Below are 19,886 nucleotides of genomic sequence, written 5' to 3' on the forward strand. Positions count from 1 at the left end.
CCACGGTTAATCCATGCCACGTGAAGAAGATCAAACTTATTTGAGTTAGGTTACACCAGCCGTAAATTTTAATTTTATCTACGACGAATAGACCTCATTTTAATTATCTACTTGTACCTGATATCTCGTTATCTCCTCTTTTGTCTCAGATTATGTCCCTTCAGTTTGATCAAATCGCGTCCAAATTCAAAATCTAGTGAACCTTTAAGAATTATTCCAGTTCATCTGTTTGACATTCTAAATGATTAATTTGACCTCTTCCTACAGTCTAGAGCCGTTCCATTAAAACGTTTCTAAATTACTGTTTGCTCAGCTTTATCGAGCGTGACATTGGTTTAGGTCATAAAACATTTGGGTGTCAGAAATTACCCTTTTTTTTTGACGGAGTGGGAATGCGTTTACGCACGGTGTGTGGGACTCGCCGCTCCTTTCCCCCTCTCCTGGCAAGAGAGGGGGAGAATTTGGCCCTACCCACTAAACCCACTCCGGCGTTTCACCCTCTTTGCCGTTCGTGAGTGCGCACTGGGATCGATGACATTCCACCACGACGCCCTCCGGCAGCCCCGGGTTATCGCCAGGGCACCCTCACAATGGAGGGGAGAGGATCAGAAACGCTTGATCCCCCCTTAATATAAGTAAAAGAGAAATATGGCCCTCAGTTCACTAACCAAGCTTTTCATCGTTTTTAAGAACGTTCTCGGAATTATAACAGCAACTTACCTGAAATAAGAAAAAACCATTAGACAAAAATGAAATAGAAGCCTAAGCATAGATTGCAGCACTCGCAGCATTCAGCGATAATTTGTGAATAAATTGATATTTTACCCTAGAGAAAGTCAGTAGATACTTAAAAGCTCAATGTGGATTATTGTCACTTGATTCAAATATTTTTGGTGGATATGTTCAATACTGGTATTCATTTAGGAATTCCGGTATTTTGGGCCAGCATCGGACATTAATACTATTTAATACTGGTATTAAGAATAATCCGACATTGGATGACCTAGCTGCATAGTAAACACTACAGCACCAAGCATGTAAACCGTGAAAGATAAAGAATACTTTTCTTCATTTCATTTATGTTCATGCGAGTTCACGCACATCGGTTACGTTGCCATAGTGCCATAGTGCTTTCTTCGATAATCTAATAGTACCTAAAAGTAATATATTTTGCTATTAAGCTTAGAAATAAATTAAAAGTGGAAGAATCCACTGTTTTCGGTGGGACTTTTAATTTATTTCTAAGCTTAATAGCATCCTTCGCAGAATTTTCTGCTTCATACAAAATTAATCTTTCGCTAATTTGAAAAAATCTAGATTCCTTCCAAATTTTATTTATTGTAGAGAAAAATATAAATGATAAATATTTCAAAGAAGTCGTTGACATTTGGAGCATTCCACCGGCTGTCCCGAACAAACGCATTTTATTTCGTATATCAGAACTTTTTTTTCGGCGTTTTAAGCCGACGATTATTTATCTAGTCATATTTTTGACCATTTGTGACAGAAAAAGAAATTCCTATACCTGCAAATCTTCAGGAAACTCGGGTTTGTACGGGACAACGGTAGACAATTCCATGGAATGCTCCATTTACAAGATCAAGGCAGTAAGCAATACTATTTCAGATCTGTGTTAATTGCGCACCCAGCTGAATGTATTGTGCAATATGGGTCGTCAGACTGTGGGCGGTAGAGTCGCCGGCGGTCGCTGAACTGCGGCCAAGGCGCTCTGAAGGACGCCAGTTTACATGCAGACCAGTCAACAGAGGGTTTATCCTTCGATGAATTGAATGAATTTGAGCTTAGAGCCTTAAATACCGGCTGTAAACCTTGTAGGTATAGGGAGAAGAGGATTAACAAAAACCTTTATGCCGTGTTCCCGCTGGCGAACGAAGAAACATCTCCCGGAGGTTCGTCTTCCGGCAGGCCGCCTCCTCTTACACCTCATTCTCGAAGTAAGGTGGAGAGGGGAGCAACGAAAATTACCCGTCGTTAATCTATTTGTACTCTCTCAGATGTCTCAATTTAATTGTGATTATTTCTGAATAGAAGCCTCTAGGGGCCTTGCCAGAGTCAGAGGATCACCCGAGACTAATCACTGATTCAACGCAGTCTATTACCTATAGTTGTGATATGGCGTACACGTGCGCAGCAAATTGGTTTAAACGGAACCTTACACCGCAAAACGGCTTAAAGACAATCCTCTGTTAACATGTGTCATTGCATTTTCACGGATCCTGGGTTTCTTACGGAAACTTATTAAAATTTTCCGTTTAGGTAGCCGTCTTGATGCCCTTTTGTGGTGTCACATTGTGAACTGCATTCAGGCCAATCCACGAAATGTACGCGTCAATGATATGTGTTAAATTTGTTAAATGTCAAAAAGTATCACCATCTACTCGAGAGTAGGCCAAAGGTATGGCATCGCTCGTAAAGATTTTACTTTTGCTTTTTCTTTGACAATATTCCTCTAAATAGTCTATATTCTCTTTCGTGTTATAATAATTTTGCGACGTCATTGCTTATATTGCTTTAATTTCGCATTCACTGCCAGCACGCGCTACGAGCGAAGCCGTTTACTTGGTTTATGCGCTGTTTAACCCTTGGAGGCCCATTCAAACATTGTGATATCATAATGACATCTAAATGATGTAATTTTGTTCTCATTCGCCCGTGCGTCTCGCTCTTGCTAATACATACGGATAAGTACGACCGAAATGTACGCGTCAATGGTAACTAAGTAAATGACCTCATGGCCTTTAATTTTGATGTCAAATGTATGTTATAATTGGCACCATGAGACCTGTATACAATTTAAGCATACAGTTCTCATTGGTTAATGGTTAGGTTGTGATAACATTAATCAGACAATCCAGTAGAGCAGATATAATAACGGAAATGCATATTTGTAACATGATATAACGGTAACAAACATCCGAATAAATAATATTTCGTTCAAATATAAACTTCATGCATGAGGCAATTTTTTTTATGAATGGTATCAGTCGATCAGGTTTGTTTTGAGGATCACATGTCTGTAAGGGACCCATTGTCTTAAAGCAATACAAAAGTCACAAATGATGGTCAAAATCTGACACCCGCACTTTACTGACGAAACGCTTCTAACAAAATGGCAATACATCGTGACGTCACCATGTAACGTCGCTATTGCTTAGAAGCCATTTGTTATTGCATTGCATTAGAAGGGTTGCTTTTGCATGAATTACTTGATTTTTTCAGGGAGTTTTGGGTGTTGTGGTAAGATATACCTGTATATTTATTTAGAGGTATAGGTACCTACGTGACTACATTTTAACCTTTTGAACGCCAAACGGCGCATCCATTTGCCGTGCCACTGACGCCACGGGGGTAAAATTTATTTTTGTGAATAAATAATGCCAACCTAAAAGTGGGGTGTTTTTCAATATCTATTGATGAAAATCTTTTCATCAAAAAACGATCGACGTCAAATGCGGCCTTTGGCGTCGTTGTCACAATTTTACGTTGACGTCAATTGCCGTCTGTGGCGTTCAAAAGGTTAAAATCCCAAAATAAGGGTCACCCTAATGAATTTTACCTACAACCATAATTTAATAATTACACATCGTTTAAACTGAAATAAATGTCATGTCATATACTAAGGAAAAGTGACCAAGGCCTCCAGTGCCCCAGGCTGGAATCGAACCACTTCTACTTGAAATAAAAACAAATTAAAATATTGTCTGAAAATAATTTAATTTGTCCTAATACTTCTAAAAGTACATATCGTTTATTTTATACAACTTGAGCCCGATTCGAACTTACAAGTTTGTCAATTTTATCTCATTTTGACATACATTCGCAGATCTTACTCCTACATATATCTATTAGAGCGAGCAAGATTCGATGCGCTTCGAGTAATGACATATCAAAAACAATTCAATAATATATTTGTCGGGAATTGTGGGCGTATCATACAATCGGCAGCACATCAGAACCTTCAATCGTGGATGAGGGCCTTCAATGAAATACGATGTTCAACTCACAATCTTTACTGCACAAGACTCATTACAAATCACAGCACGCGATACGTTTCTTATCTTAAGCAAACCAGTGGATTTGACCCAGGAACGGCCACAGACGTCATCCTCTCCCGTTCGTTCTCATCGTGCTCCTTCTGAAGCAAGGGCCCAACGTTTTCTGTTCTCTTTGACGGCGCAGCAACTAGTATCATTTCTCTCTCCTCGCTCTTTTAAAAATGCCGTTTGTCAAAAAAGGACAACCATACTGTTGACAAGATGGACTTCAAATCCAAGTGTCCCCTTTTTAGGTGACCCAGGTTGTGCATGTGTGCGTAAAAACGTATATGTGTGCTCTTTTAGGGATGTGAAAAGTCGATTTTAATCATGTTATATATCGATAAACGGTACACAGCGGAACGAAATAGCGATTAATTGAAGCTTCAATATCTTCGTTAAACATAAACATAATTGAAATGCTAATGGATAATGAATATATTATAATATAATAAAATAATGCAATTATTGCGGAACACCTATTTTAGTAAGTATTTATGTATTTTAATTAAATATCTGAACTTTCCCTTGGTTCCCTGCTGGGGCGTGACTATAAAATTGTGATCTGATATCCACAATAAAGAATAAAAGCGTTTTTGTTCATTTTAGGTATCGTTAAACTTTTGAAGTAAAATTAAAATTGCAAGAAATGTCGATAGTTTATCGATATGACTTTATCGACATGGCTACAGCAAAGTGGGCCGCTTTGTTAATCGTACACTAAATAAAAGTGGTCCCATTGACAGCTCGCTTGGAGGTATCTGTATATATTATTATATCTATGTTCTGAAGATTGATTGACAGCATAACTTCAATTGTTCTGGACTTCAATTGTTTTAACAGCGCACTCTATGACGTCTTGGCGGAACTGCGTCGAACGCCACTCAGGTGTACGTAACACCCTAGTTTGCTCTATTTGTCAAGGTTTGCATGATAAAATGCCTCTTGAAGGCAATAGATGGCACATTTCAGCCATTCTCCGACATATTTTTTAATCTCGAAAGCCGCTTTTTGAGTTTAGCGTAAGTATATTTATTCGGGTGGAAGTTGTTTACAAACATTTATCATAACAAGCGTCGAATATCATTTGCCTTCATGTGTTCGAAAACAAAAACTATTCGTGTATTAGAAAACAGATTACATACATTTCAGGTATGATGTAACAATAATTGTTTCAATTTTCAAATAAATAGCAAAGACTGATGATTGAATCTTCATTCGTGTGAGAGAGCTTCATTAGTATAGTATTGTGTTCAGACTACATTTAAGTTAGTTTGTTTGTAATTTTATAGTTTTTATTTAAGTAAAGAATATGAGAAAGCCATGTGCAAAACACAAGTGACATTATCGCAGAAAACTTGATGCAGTAAAGGAACTGACTAAATTTGCATTGAACAATACATTATTCATACATTAGTGTGACAAAATGAAAATACTTTTGATCGTCCTTACGATTGCGCATATAGTAAACGTAAGTTTTTATTTTATTTTATTTTATAGTACTTATTGGTGCTACTTTACCGCCCTAGTGCGGTAACTAGCACTATACGTGCGTACCTATGTCGAAAATCTAAAAGGCCATATGTACTGTAACGTTGTACAATACACGTGCGAAAAGGTAATTCGCAACGAGTGGCGATAAATTAAAACACGACCGAAGTTCGAGCGTTCCTACTTTTCGCACTTGTCACAATCATAATGTACTACATATTACAGTAAATATGGCTTCTTTACGGCCCTAGTGCGGTATTAACACTAAACGTGACTATATCGAAAATTGTAAGGGCAATATGTGCTGTAATGTGAAATTTCCAAAAGGAGGGTGGGCTAATTGGTCCTTATATTAGCCAATAAAGACAACCGATATGTCAGTGTATTGTAAAACTTTTACTATGGCAGGTAGTATATGTGTAAAAAAAGTTATCGCCGCATAAAAGTTGACCGCCTGTTGTTTAACCTCTTTTATTTCCTTTTTTTTTGTGAGTGAGTTGAAACGTGACTTTCACGGTATTCAATTCTAGTATACCTTTACCTTTGGTTACAGGTCTCCAATGGCGTATCCCCATGGTGGCTAATGCCGAAGAATCAAGTATGTATATACATAAAAAAATTAAATATAAATGTTATACAGTCTATTTTTTATTCGGTAGACTAAAATGACATTTCATAGTATGAAATGACAGATGATGTTCATACTGTGAAATGTCATTTCAGTCTACCGAATAAAAAAATAGACTTTAGGAACTTTAGGGACATTCTTACACAAATTGACTAAGTCCCACCGTCCCACGGTAAGCTCAAGAAGGCTTGTGTTGTGGGTTGTACTCAGACAAATATACAGGGTGGCTAAAAAATAACTGCATTCCCGTTGCCAGAGAGGTTTTGGGATTATATTGAGCAACTTTTACTATGGGACCAACCCCGAACTGGCGAGAAAAAGAATTTGGCTGTTTCATATTTGGCAATTTGGCAATTCCACAAATTCCACAGATTCAAAGCGAGTCTTGATACTTCAAAAACGGGCGGTTCGATTGCTAGCTGGAGTCTAAGCCAGACATTCGTGTAAGGAGCTATTCAAGCAAATCGGCATAATGACACACTACTCACTTTACATATTTCAAGTATTAATGTTTGTAAGAAATAATTTGCCAATGTTCAAACGTGTCGAGGTTGCGGGCAAACAGCTCCGATCCACGGGTAGACTACGCACAGTGCCGCGTCGCATGGCACTTTCAGTCAAAAATCCGAGGGTGATTGGACCAACGTACTATGAACGTCTACCTGCAAAATTGCGAACTGAACAATCTGACGAAACATTTGAACGCCAATTGAGACTCTTTTTATTGGATAATCCATTATATTCTGTAAATGAATATATGGAAATGACATGTATATAACACAATAAACTGAATGTAATAAATTTTTCTTTGACCTATATTTCATTTTTATTTTAATTTGACGATCATTATGACATATCCATGCTTACTGTATTGACATTGTTTTTACGGGTGTCATTCTGAATTCCTAACAACGTTTGTCCTAAAGTCACTTGCCCTAACTGGTTAGTCCTAATGGGCACATGCTCTAACGATCAATTGTCATAACGATTATTTTCCATAATGTAATGGTTAACCTAAGACTCATTTGTCCTAAGCATTTGTACCATAACTATCAAGATACCTAATGTTTTTTACCATATTCTTCGAAATCCCTAACAATGTTTGGCATAAAATAACATGCTCTAACTGTTTTGACCTAATGGCTATTGCCCTAATGATCAATTGTCATAACAGTTACTTTTCCTATTGATCAATTATCATAAAAATTACTTTCCATAATGAATGGTAACGAACTGTTGCCACAAAAATGGGTTAGGTTAGGTTAGAACTGTGACCCTCGCAAAAACGAACTGCTGCCACAAAAGTGGGTTAGGTTAGGTTAGAACTGCGATCCTTGCAAAAACGAACTGTTGCCACAAAAGTGGGTTAGGTTAGGTTAGAACTGTGATCTTCGCAAAAACGAACTGCTGCCACAAAAGTGGGTTACGTTAGGTTAGAACTGCGACCATTGTAAAAACGAAACGAAATAGGGAAATCAAAATTAGGGCATACGAGTGTAGTGATGGGTAGGACATCAATTTAAAATGAGTTTGTATGAGTACCTCATTTTCTAAAATGAGGTGTTACAATGTCTTACTTCAAATGAGGTGAGGTACTAGCATATATTCAGCGTCGACTATTCCATTAACTCCAACGGCGACAAAAATATTTAATGTATATACATATTTATGTATTCATCACTTCCTTTATAAATAAATAAGTAGTAATATTTAATTGGAGTGCAATTCTGGAGGTTAAGAATAGAACTTTTAGGAGAAAGATAATTTTAGAATCAAACTAAGAACATAAAGTACCTAACTTAATTTGCTGCTTTTATGAAACTTGTTCTAATGTAGCTCTTTTTTATTGTTAGATTGTTTAGACCTCCTCCTTGCTACTTGATATAATTTTAAGTATAATAATCACTAGCGACCCGCCCCGGCTTCGCACGGGTTAGCAAATTATACACCTAAACCTTCCTCAAGAATCACTCTTTTGATAGGTGAAAACCACATGAAAATCCGTCCAGTAGTTTTTAAGTCTATCGCGAACATACAAACAAACCCACAAACAGACAGACGCGGCGGGGGACTTTGTTTTATAATATGTAGTGATATATTTCATAAGTACCTATTAACCATAAAACTACCACATTTTTAACAAACTAAGGAGAACAAATTCAATATTTTCAATAGTCATTATTATATAGAAGTGACTAACTTACCACCTCAGATAATTTAACAGTAATATCATCAATATGATAATAAACAAAGCACCATTCGCGCCTGCCGCACCGGCTACATTTACACTTCATTTTTTCATGCAAAAGGCACCAAGGAAGATCCGCGGGTATATTTACTGGCAAAAACTATGTCCATATTTTGTTATGATTATAAGAATTATCACTAGGTATTAGGTATTAGAGAACTAAAATTAACTAGGTAGTGAACGAAGTACGAACAAAATAAATATAAATATGTCATAATCATAACTTGACAGTTCGAAGTCGTTTACAAAGAATGTTAATAAAAAGTATTGCAAATTCAAATCGGTATAATTTACATCTACATTTTTATTTTACCTATGAAAATTATACTTACTTTTTATTTAATAAACTTGAAACTTATTGAAATTATCATAAATTGTGTACGCTACCGTATTATATTTCAATAATATTTAAGTTACTTAAGGGATTTCTGTTTCTAAGCAAGCTTCGTAAATGCCCGCCTGGTATACAGAGGGCGTACCGCGAACCAAGTTCGTCATGTTGCCTTCCTGTCACACTTACGTACGAATTTACAAGTGCGACAGAGAAGCAACACGTCGAAATTCGTTTTGAGACTGATTTCTCGCGCCATTTTGACACGTAAGTTAGGATCAAAAAGGCGTAAGATGTATGAAAGCTTGCAGCGCTTACGCTTGTTGTCTTTCGTGTTTAATTTTTAACGTATTTTCGGTGGTGACGCGAGGCGATATTGAAGTACGGCGCGTGTCTGTCTCACTCCCTCTTTGGGTATTTCTAATTCATTGTTTCATTTTGAAAGGATTGAGGTGTTCATGTCACAGAGAGGCGGTGAGCGGTACAAACTCAATGCTTTTCTCGGTGGACCTTTTGTCGTTGCAATAAGGTTTGTAGTTCGGCAGTTGACAGTGTGGACCATTACGTCCATTACTCGTTTCTTCATTTGAGTTTTGAGTGTCGGCGAGCGGGCGAGCACCTCGAGCGCCTCGCGCGATCCAGGGACTCTCTTGCGAGGTTATGAGGAGCGTATGAGTTTTGAAGGTCGCGAGTGAAATTGAAAGGATAAGAGTTTTTTTAAATTTGAAGTGTGTGAATGATTTGTGTGGCAAGAGGTGTTTGTGATGCGCGCGAGTAAATGAGTAAAATGAATAGAGGAGTGATGTAAGACATTTTTGCGGTATGAAGTACTGCGACAAATTAACAAAATGAGTGGTACAAATGAGGTGCCTCACGAGTGAGCGACTCAACACTATACGAGTGTTAGGTCAAGCAACGATAGGCTAAGTAAAATTAGGTAACATGATGGTTAGGATATATAATTTTTAGGCCTAACAATAATTAGGTAAAATAAGAAGTATGCTACATAACATTAGGATAAATACTCAATATGGAAAGTGCCATTAGGGAAAAACATATTAGGACAAAAAAAAATCGGCCATTCGATAATAGGGAAACCAAAATTAGAGTATACGAGTGTTAGGACAACTGATCATTATGTCAAACAATATTAGGGAATGCAAAGATAGGAGAAAAGACTTTAGGGATTCAGATATAGATCCGTTTTTACATTATATTATTTGACATTGTTAAAAAAAATTGTTAATTAATTGATTGCTTATAAATCTTATAATAGTTACGAGTATAATGGTTTTTAAATTGTGTACTTATTGCTTGACATTTGTATAATTATAATCAATTGTTATTTTCCTACTTGACGATCATAATATAAATTCGTATAGATTAGTGTAAAATAATTTATATTGTAATTTCATATTATGAAATAAATAAATCTAAATCATACATTTTGGCTGGTCCATTTTCTGTGGGAGGGTTAATTTTTTTCCGCATTAAGTCGCTTTCGAATTTACCCCAATGAACGTTAAAGAACATTATTGTAATACTAGCTTTTGCCCGCGACTTCGTCAGCGTGGAATTATTAATTTAGGTACTTAGGTATAGCTATTATTTTATTCAATCTGCGTTTTGTTGATTCCCCATACAAACTTCAACCCCCGTTTAAAGGGCGATTTCTTGAATGAAAACTATCCTATGTCCTTCCTCGGGACTTAAACAATCTCTATACTTACCAAATTTCAACTAATTCGTGCACCAGCGCCGGTGCTACACCGCGCGGGCGGGACAGTTCCTATTGACAAAGTTTGTTGTGCAGTTGTTGTTAAGTCTCCATAGAAAATTCCACCACTTTAAGGGATGATTTCTGGGACAAAAACTATCCTATGTCCTTCCTCGGGACTCAAACAATCTCTATACCAAATTTCATCTAAATCGGTTCAGCGGTTTAAGCGTGAAGACTTCCTTTTATAATATTAAAGTAATAAGTATGGATTTATTTCTTGTATCCAGCCCTGGTACAACTTCTGGCGTCCCCACGCAACAGCAACCAGCATCATCATGAACAGACTCTACGACAGAGGCAAGGACTTCGTGCTATTCAACAGGGGACATCAATACAAGTTCTGGGAAGGCCTTCACCGGATGGTGCATATCATGTACCTCGGTATATGTCCGGAGAAGGTCACAACTACCACCACCCCTAATCCCAAGGACAAAAAAACAGCTAAAAGCCCAAAACAGCAAGGACGTAGGGTAGAAGGTGGACGGTTGCAACATTTTTTGTTTGGCGGCCTGTAACTATTTTATTTTTTATTGTTAGAAAGGTATGCGTCTATATTACTAAACCTTATTTATTTAGTTCTTAAATAAAGTTTGTTTGAAAGCCCTACCGCCCATGGTTATGTAATGATAGGGAATTAAAGAGAATGTGGAGAGTGGTTCAATTGTCCCCATAGATTTGTTAATTGAAACACTATGTGGGGACGTTTGGAACACCATATTATTTTCACCACAATCATTTATTCCAAAAATTAATTTAACTAAAACTTACATTTCAAACTTCTTTTTTTTTTTATGAAATAGGAGGCAAACGAGCAGACGGATCACCTGATGGTAAGCAAAACATCAAAACAGTAGTACATCAAAACTATGAAAAACGCTGGGGTGTCCATCAAATCTAGAGTTCTTGGATGGTCCCATCGCACTGTTTCGCAGGGCTCCTAATTCTGGGCGGTTTGCCCTTCGGGCATCTGAAGCTACCTAACGAACCTAACCTACCTACCTAGGTAGGCAAACCGCCCAGCGGGGCTCCGTCTAGTTAAGTTGTGAAAGAAATGTTTTTTGTAAAGAAACAGTGCGGTGGGCCCATCCAAGAACTCCAGATTTGATGGACACCCCAGCGTTTTTCATAGTTTTGATGTGCAGCGCCACGCGTGGTAAAATAAAGTCTTAGGCCTTGGTCTCCTATTTTATGCTATACGCGGCGTCTGACGTTAGCGTCAACGTTCCTGACCAAAAAAGACGTCAACGTCGACGTGTGAAAGAGACCACACCAATACATCTCTATAGTAAGTATTATGACGCAGACGCTGTAAGCGGCCGATGGCGTTTATAGGAGACCTTAGCCTTAACTAATTCGATCAAAATGCCGCGGCAATTTGCAAATCATCCCCGACTTGATTACTACGCGGTCGTGAATCACTGAATCACGTCGCAACTCGATAATGCTGTGTATTCTTGCGTAACAGACCACAGAAGCTATCTGTGGTGACAATTATTAATATGACCGTAAAGATAATCTAGAGTACGAACATTGCAATTTTAAAACACAATCATATAAGGAATAAGATTGCTTTGATTTATAGACTTTATAGTGCTGAGCATTGGGTCTCTTGGTAGCCAAAAGGGAATCGGGATTGACCCTATGCCCCATGGTGCTCTATCTGTTAGATTTCACATTTGAAATTCCTACGCAGGTATGTTCTACTTATTTGCTAAAATAATTACCTAGAGTTCATATACGCAGCATGCTTGCCGTTGCATCTTGGTATGTGAACTTAAACCTCGCGCGCTAAATGATGATCCCAGGACAATTCCTTCATGTATCGTTTAGTTGGACGTTGACAAAAGAAATTTATTGGTGACTTTCCATCGGATAACGGTCTTTATGCACATAGCGTAAGGACCCTTTAGGTATGGATCGCCACATTAAAGAAATATGTTTTAACCGTATTTTTATTATTCCTTCCAAAAAATGTCTACAAACATTTTACGTGACAGCTACTTCATATAAAAATGGCAATCAATAGTGAAGTCGTAGTGAAGTAAGTTTTAAGTGTACATTTTAATTTTTTTTTTCCTAGGTTAAGTTATATTTTAAGATTTGTCACGCCCTAGCAGGGTCCATGCTGTACTTTATAATGTTATTATAATAATATGTAAACACCTTGTAATACCATGGTTGGCATTCAATAAATGAAATGAAATGAAAGTACAAAAATCATTGTACATTTTAAAGGTTGCATGACCAACCCTGCACAAAAAGCTCATAATTAAGAATTCTCGCAAAGAAAACGAGACACAATAGAAACAACTATAATTAGGGTTGTCGTCCTTCAATGTAGGGAAGGACATGTCCTTAGTCCTTCTCTTACAGCCCTTGAGGAAAAGTATTTTGCTACTACTATTTTACCAAGGACATGTTTCAAGAATTCTTTCACGTCATTTGTTAGTAAGAAAACATAATAATTAATTGCCTTAGTTTAAAAGGACGTTTATTTGTTTACATTCTTACATTCCAAAGGAATTAGGAGATAAGAGGGTGCTCGAAAGAAATTTATGGTCTACAATTCGCAGCGAATGTAGCCTATGTTCTATTTAAACATTGATAGGTATGGAGACTGCTACTCCCATTATATCCTAACGATGTTAATGTTGAAAGATAAAATTCCTCTACGAAGAATTCAGATAATATTATTGAACAACTAACACACTTTGGCAGCAAGCGAAGAGGGCTTTTTCTTACGATCATCGATTTAGTACCCTTACGATCCTTAAGTCCATTTTACTAACGTTTAAACAAGGACATGTTTCAAGAATTCTTTCACATCATTCGTTAGTAAACACATTCATTACCTTGGTCTCGGAAGGGCATTCGTTTGCGTGTATTGCTGAACGAGGGGAAGGCAAAAAAGATAAGCGAACAATAATGAACCCAAAAGAATTATGATAAAAAGTGAAAGAAAAGGATGGGTTACACGCGAGTGCGCGTAAGGTGACTGCAACTCCAAAGGATTTTCAAGAATTTTAAGCACATGCCGACAGATAATGATAAACTTCCGCTGCGATGCAGATAACAACATCCAAGAACTACACTTTGGCAGCATAGCTGGCCACAACAAAACACGTCATACACATGTTAATTACTATTGACATCCGAACTCACTTCTAGTCTGATCTGTCTCAGAAGTACCAGTTATAAACCAGACCCTTGATTCCATATTGTTGTTATGAATCAGGAGGTTCAAGTAGAGCTAGCTATGAGGTCATAGTCAAGAATCTTTATGGATTAAGGTTCTTGGAAGCGGCTGGAACGTAGTTTATCAATGAGGTTACGCAATGTTTAACGGAGAAAGTGGCCAGTTATCGCGTCATGGGGTCGTGAGAATTGAACTTTACGCCTAGATTATGCGTCATACATTTCGATGTTAGAATAGAGTCTGTTATTTGCGGTTTTCTGTAAAAGATTGGTGAAATATAATCGGATGTTCTAAAGACGGTCTTTAACCATGCATGTTGATTTAAAAAAAAACACGAAAATAGCAGGCAGATCGGACTATGAAAAAAAAATATCGGGATGACAATGCTACGAGAACTCACGTGACTATTTTCATGCGTTATTTAAGTTTCTATTGGAGTTTTCTATTAAACGATTGTCATCTTGGAGGAATGACTATCTACAAATCTATCAAGTTATGGAGGAAGTGAGAAAACCCTTTTTTTTTTTTTCTCTGGCTTACTCCCTGAGAAAACTCTTTTATGGGAGAATATTTGCTAGTGTCCAGCTGTCAGCTATAAATAACAGTTCCAAATCTCTCCAGAGTAGCTAAGAACGTAGGCGTTATTGACGGAGTGAAGTGCGCTGTCAATGAATTAAAATTTCTAATCAAATATTCTAGGTGCCTACTGTGGGGCGACCTATTGAAGGTTTATTGACGGACACTTTTTGATACATGGAGATTGTTTTCCTTACCTTTTACTTTTCTGTTTACCTTCCATATATCAAGTAGACAAATGATTGTTTATCGTTGCTAGGTATGTTCTGTCTAACGAATACTTCTCAATATGTCTGCAACAGCTACATTTTCCTGAGACTGAATCTGACCTGATTCTACGCGTCTATTCTCGAAACGGCGGCTGACAGTGAACTCCGTGGAAATAGCTCCGTGACCTCAATAGGAAGCCACGGTACCTCTATCTACCGTTGTCTAGTAGCTACTTATCGCTAATTGAGAACTGCCGGAGAGGGCTAAAACATGTGATGTGCTCTTTACCCGAGAGATTTAAACCTACAGTAGTGTTTAATATTTCAATGTAAAAAGGTGTTATTTTTGGTTGATCTCGTCCCAAAACTTGCACATTTCCATTAGGTACCTATCCGAACTAGTCTCTGTCCCAGTTAGTTCGGATAATCGAGGTTCTACTGTGTATTTTATAGTATGTTGGTTGCAAAAACGCATAGGGTCAATCTGGTGGTAAGCGGTTACCGTAGCCTAATAACGCTTGCATACCCAGGGATGTGTCATGCGCGTTGCTGACACTTTAGAAACATGTTACGCGACTTTTTTTGAAGGACTCAAGATAACCACGTCGAGTAGGTAACAACGAGTAGGGGGCTATTCATAAATTACGTCATTTCAAATTAGGGGAGGGGGGGTCTGGACATCGGATGATGGTAGCATGACGTAGGAGGAAACGGGGTCATTTGACACATGGATGATTTTTTGGTCCAAAATCGTCAAAAATCGATGACGTAATTTATGGACAGCCCCTAGGTAAATTGATGGCACAAGATTATAAACATTGGCTTTCTTTCTCATAACAATCATCAGAATCTTAGAACTGCCTCAAACCGTCTGTAATCATAATAACGGCTGCGAGGATTAACGGCCCGATTCGAACTTTAAGATACGTCAATTAATAGATGTGGATTAGATAATATGTCAGTGTCAAAGCTTAAAAAAAAACCGGTCAAGTGCGAGTCGAACTCGCGTCCCAAGGGTTCCGTACTACACACATTTTCGAACGAGCGAGCAAAGCGAAGTTCTTAAGTATATTCAACTGTTCATTCAATTGTTCCACACACGGCTGGCTAGGGGCACGCCCCGGCTTTTCCGTGTATTTTAACTGGGCTATCAGAGGATGGTTAGTTACGCAATATTTTTTTTAAATTTTGTTCAAGTATTATGGCATAATGCCTACATTTTTTTGCTTTGGTTAGGCGTATCTCTGTTATTTTAAGATAACAGGGCTATAACCGCGAAAATCGAAGTTCGCAAATTGCTGGCATTCCTCTCTGTCACTCTAATTACGGTTTCATTGGAGTAAAAGAGAAATCCTCGCAATTTGCGAACTTCGGTGTTCGCGGTAGACCCTCTGATATACGGCAGTTCAGCCTTCTCATTTAGCTACTCGTACTTTAAACCAATTGTTTGTTCTTTGAGCACTAATCTCCTACAGCTCATCCTTCGACCTTGCGAGAAGGCGCACCTCTCTCGGATGCTTCAGGCCTTCGGCCCAACGCAGAGCTTGGCCTTCGACCTTCGCACTAGCTGGACACACCACGTTTCACGTAAACAATTACGGTTGTGTCCCTAAAACAGCCCAACCGCGTTTGTTTTATCTTAAGTCCGACTCACGCTTGACTGTAGATTTCTAATAGGTTTTCCTGTTATCAAGAGGTGAAGAACTATTGTGTATTTTTTTCAAAATTTTAGACCCAGTAGTATCGGAGTTAAAGGGGAGGGGGGGTCATTTTTTGCCTATTTTCTTAAATAACTTTGAAAGTATCTCATAAAAAATTATAAAAAAAAATTATTTGAGGTCCTCAAAATAAGCCCTTTCAGTTTCATTTAATATGTAACACGATATGGTTTGCAAAACTTTGTTTTTTACTTTTCTTATATTGCCCCTAAAAGAGCCCCTTATGCTTAAAATTCATTTGTTTTTATTACATGTCCGTCTTTGGGTCATAGACTTCCACATGTGTATCAAATTTCAACTTAATTGCTCCAGTAGTTTTGGAGCAAATAGGCTGTGACAGACGGACGGACAGACAGACGCACGAGTGATCCTATAAGGGTTCCGTTTTTCCTTTTTTGAGTTACGAAACCCTAAAAAGGTCACTTTTAACACTGACACATCTAATCCATATCGTTTCTAGATCTATTAATTGACGTACCTATCTTAAAGTTCGAATCGGGCAGTATGGATGGCTCAGCCTAGAACGGTCCGGGTCCGAACCGAGGCATCCGACACTTCAGTTTTCTATAGAAAACGTCACTCATCACCCATCATAGAAAAAGGACGTGTCGATCCGAAGTGTGACTTGGCGGAAAGGCTAGGCGAAAAAAAGTATAAGGTTTTTCCATCACAAATATCAACCCATACGATTGAGAAAGAATGAGAATGAATACGAGAATGAGGATGACGGACACGAACACGAACAACATGAGCATGAACATGAAAATGATTTCCTCATATGTGATGTGAAAAGCAGTATGTGTCACATGGTTAGCAAAATTATTTCCACCATGGGCGTTAACACTTCAATTCCGTCACGACTTTCCGTCACGATCCTTTCTCTTCGTTCCAACCGAGTGTTCCACGACACTCACGCATTTTTGTATTGGTAAATTGGTGAGTTATCTATGGACTGAAGATGTTTGATAACTTTAAACTCAACAACTACAGATTTCTGCAGGTTAACCCTTTGTATGCCTTTGTCGAAAATTTTCTGCTGAATGAATAACCTTGGGATTGTGAATTACAGTCCAAATTGTATGGTACGTACACGGGACAAGGCATACGAAAGGTTAATAAAGTAACTGCCATATGCGTCAAATCCCCGACAAAGTAGATTCCTGTATGGGTCACATGGTAAATAACGAACCTACTTAAAAGCCTTTGGATTATTTACAGGATGCAAAGTTAGGTCAGTCAGTCGGTTCGCCACTGAATCCATAAAACAGCAGTGTTATTGTGAGCAGACAATGAGGCCATGTTTAACGCCAGTAACAGAACAATGGGTATCTCCTGAATGGCGAGAAACTGACGAGTTTATTCATTCGGTATTTGTAAAACTGCGATATCTGAAAGACTATTTATTTCAACGACGTGTTTATGTCATGTTTTCTTTAATTTAAAAGACACATTTTAACAATGTAAGCGGGTAATATAAATATACATAGTGCAGCATTTCCCAAACTGTGGCGAATATTGAGTGGGCCCTGAAACTACTAGGGAATCTGAGCGTCCACAATAACATTTTATGCCTCCTTTTTATGACGGCCATGAGATGCGTCCCGAATTTGGCAGTATTTAATAGGTGGGTCGGAGCTCGGAGCCCAGTCAACTTTGGGAACCACTGATATAGTGGTCAGTAATAATATTAATGCACCAATAACAGGTGTGCAAAAACGCAAAAAGGTTGAGACTTTTAATTTTTAACTCTAGATAACCTTAACGAAACAAAGATTCACAAAACAGCAATTCCACTTTATCAAATGTCGCATCCCGAAAGAATGCACGACTAGGTATTAAAAAAAAACCACAACCTGGATTTCAAAAATTTCTTTAAAAAAATTATACTGTATTTATAGGTACTAGTTAATTTAATTTTAAATTACTTGATTCAAATGTTATTTTGCCTATGTACCTAATAAAATTCCTTAAAATTTTCATTTTATAATCGTGACGAAGTTACAGGTTTCATATGGCATTATGTACAAGTGTGTACATAATGTATAGTTCGTTTTTTTTAGCATTAGAAATAAGGTAAACAATCTTGATGTGTCTTTTAATTGAAAAACACATTTTAAAAATAAGTTACGGCAAATATGTAACAATTATGAATCTAATACGATCATTTATATTCTTCTGCTTTCATAAGTATTAAATTATGATTTTTAAAAAGCGTTTTTCAATTAAAAGACTTGTCAAAATCGCTTACCTTCTTGCAAGTTCTTTCTAATGCTAAAAAAAACGAACTATATGTATACATAATAACATAGGTAAAAAGGGTCGTTAACTTTTATTGAATTATTTACAGAAGTGACCTTTTTCTGCAATGTGTTTGACCCACGAAGCGACACAGAAATCAAAATCTATCGGCAAAACTCGTAGATACTTGTCTCCATAAAGCTTTATATCAAAGTGAAACTCAAAGCGCTCAATACACTCCATTTAAGCCGACAGCCTCTCAGCGGATCTGCATAAAATCGAGGCCTGGATATGGGTCAGCTATTCCTACCGGCTCTATTTGATTAGGCTTTGATATCTGTTCCATTGTCCAGGTACCACATGTACGTCAATTGTTTTAGCGTTCGACGTGAGGTTTTTGGATTGAGTTTTTTTTAAGTTTGGTTGTTAAGTCTTAGTTTTGGGATAAAAAACCTGAGTTAATTGTGTCTGCTATTATGATTAGGTACTTAGAACTTTCCTTTTAAGAGCACAATGATTAATCATCAGATTCTGATCAAAGTTAAGGATTATTAGGGTTCCGTAGCCAAATGGCAAAAAACGGAACCCTTATAGATTCGTCATGTCTGTCCGTCTGTCCGTGTATGTCACAGCCACTTTTTTCCGAAACTATAAGAAGTATACTATTGAAACTTGGTAAGTAGATGTATTCTGTGAACCGCATTAAGATATTCACACAAAAATAGAAAAAAATAAACAATTTGGGGGTTCCCCATACTTAGAACCGAAACTCAAAAGATTTTTTTTTTCATCAAACCCACCTATCCATAGATACCCCACATGTATATGTGGCGTATCTATGGATAGGTCTTCAAAAATGATATTGAGGTTTCTAATATAATTTTTTTCTAAACTGAATAGTTTACGCGAGAGACACTTCCAAAGTGGTAAAATGTGTGTGTGCCCTCCCCCTGTAACTATCTAATATAAGAGAATGAAAAAACCATAAAAAAATATATGATGTACATTACCATGCAAACTTCCACCGAAAATTGGTTTGAACGAGATCTAGTAAGTAGTTTTTATTATAGCACCGTACAAAACTTTCTTCACGGTGCTCTTATGGGATCACTTCGGTCTTGCAAATCGGTTAAATGCGTTTTTTAATACGTCATAAATCGTAAACCGCAATTTTATTATGTTACTTGTTTAATTCTACGGTCATACACTGATTTAGCGTTTACATGTGTTTTCTGTATCCGAAAGTAGTTCTTTCTTAACTAATATAAAATGCCTACAATTTTGATACTCCCTAATGAAATGAAAACTATGTCAGTACCGGTATTAGGCTCCAGTACATATCCATTAATTTCTAGTATCGGAGGGGGGTGTTTTTTCCGTTTTATGGTAACAAACATTTTTTTTATTAATTTTTTT

At 37.5% G+C, this 19,886-nt stretch overlaps 1 protein-coding gene and 1 long non-coding RNA gene across 3 annotated transcripts in view; one reads left to right on the forward strand and one right to left on the reverse strand.

Annotated features, from left to right (window-relative positions):
* The window catches only part of LOC134791808 (uncharacterized), a 118,452-nt gene extending 99,274 nt beyond the window's left edge, over positions 1-19,178 (forward strand). For both annotated transcript variants that reach the window (XR_010144334.1, XR_010144333.1), the window contains exon 2: positions 19,017-19,178. This is a non-coding gene — a long non-coding RNA (uncharacterized LOC134791808). The remainder of the gene's footprint in view (positions 1-19,016) is intronic.
* LOC134791782 (monocarboxylate transporter 14-like) overlaps positions 1-19,886 on the reverse strand; it is a 58,705-nt gene that overhangs the window by 28,205 nt on the left and 10,614 nt on the right. The gene's annotated exons all lie outside the window — the stretch shown is intronic.

This window comes from Cydia splendana, chromosome 6, assembly GCF_910591565.1.
Source record: "Cydia splendana chromosome 6, ilCydSple1.2, whole genome shotgun sequence".
Classification (NCBI taxonomy): Eukaryota; Metazoa; Arthropoda; class Insecta; order Lepidoptera; family Tortricidae; genus Cydia; species Cydia splendana.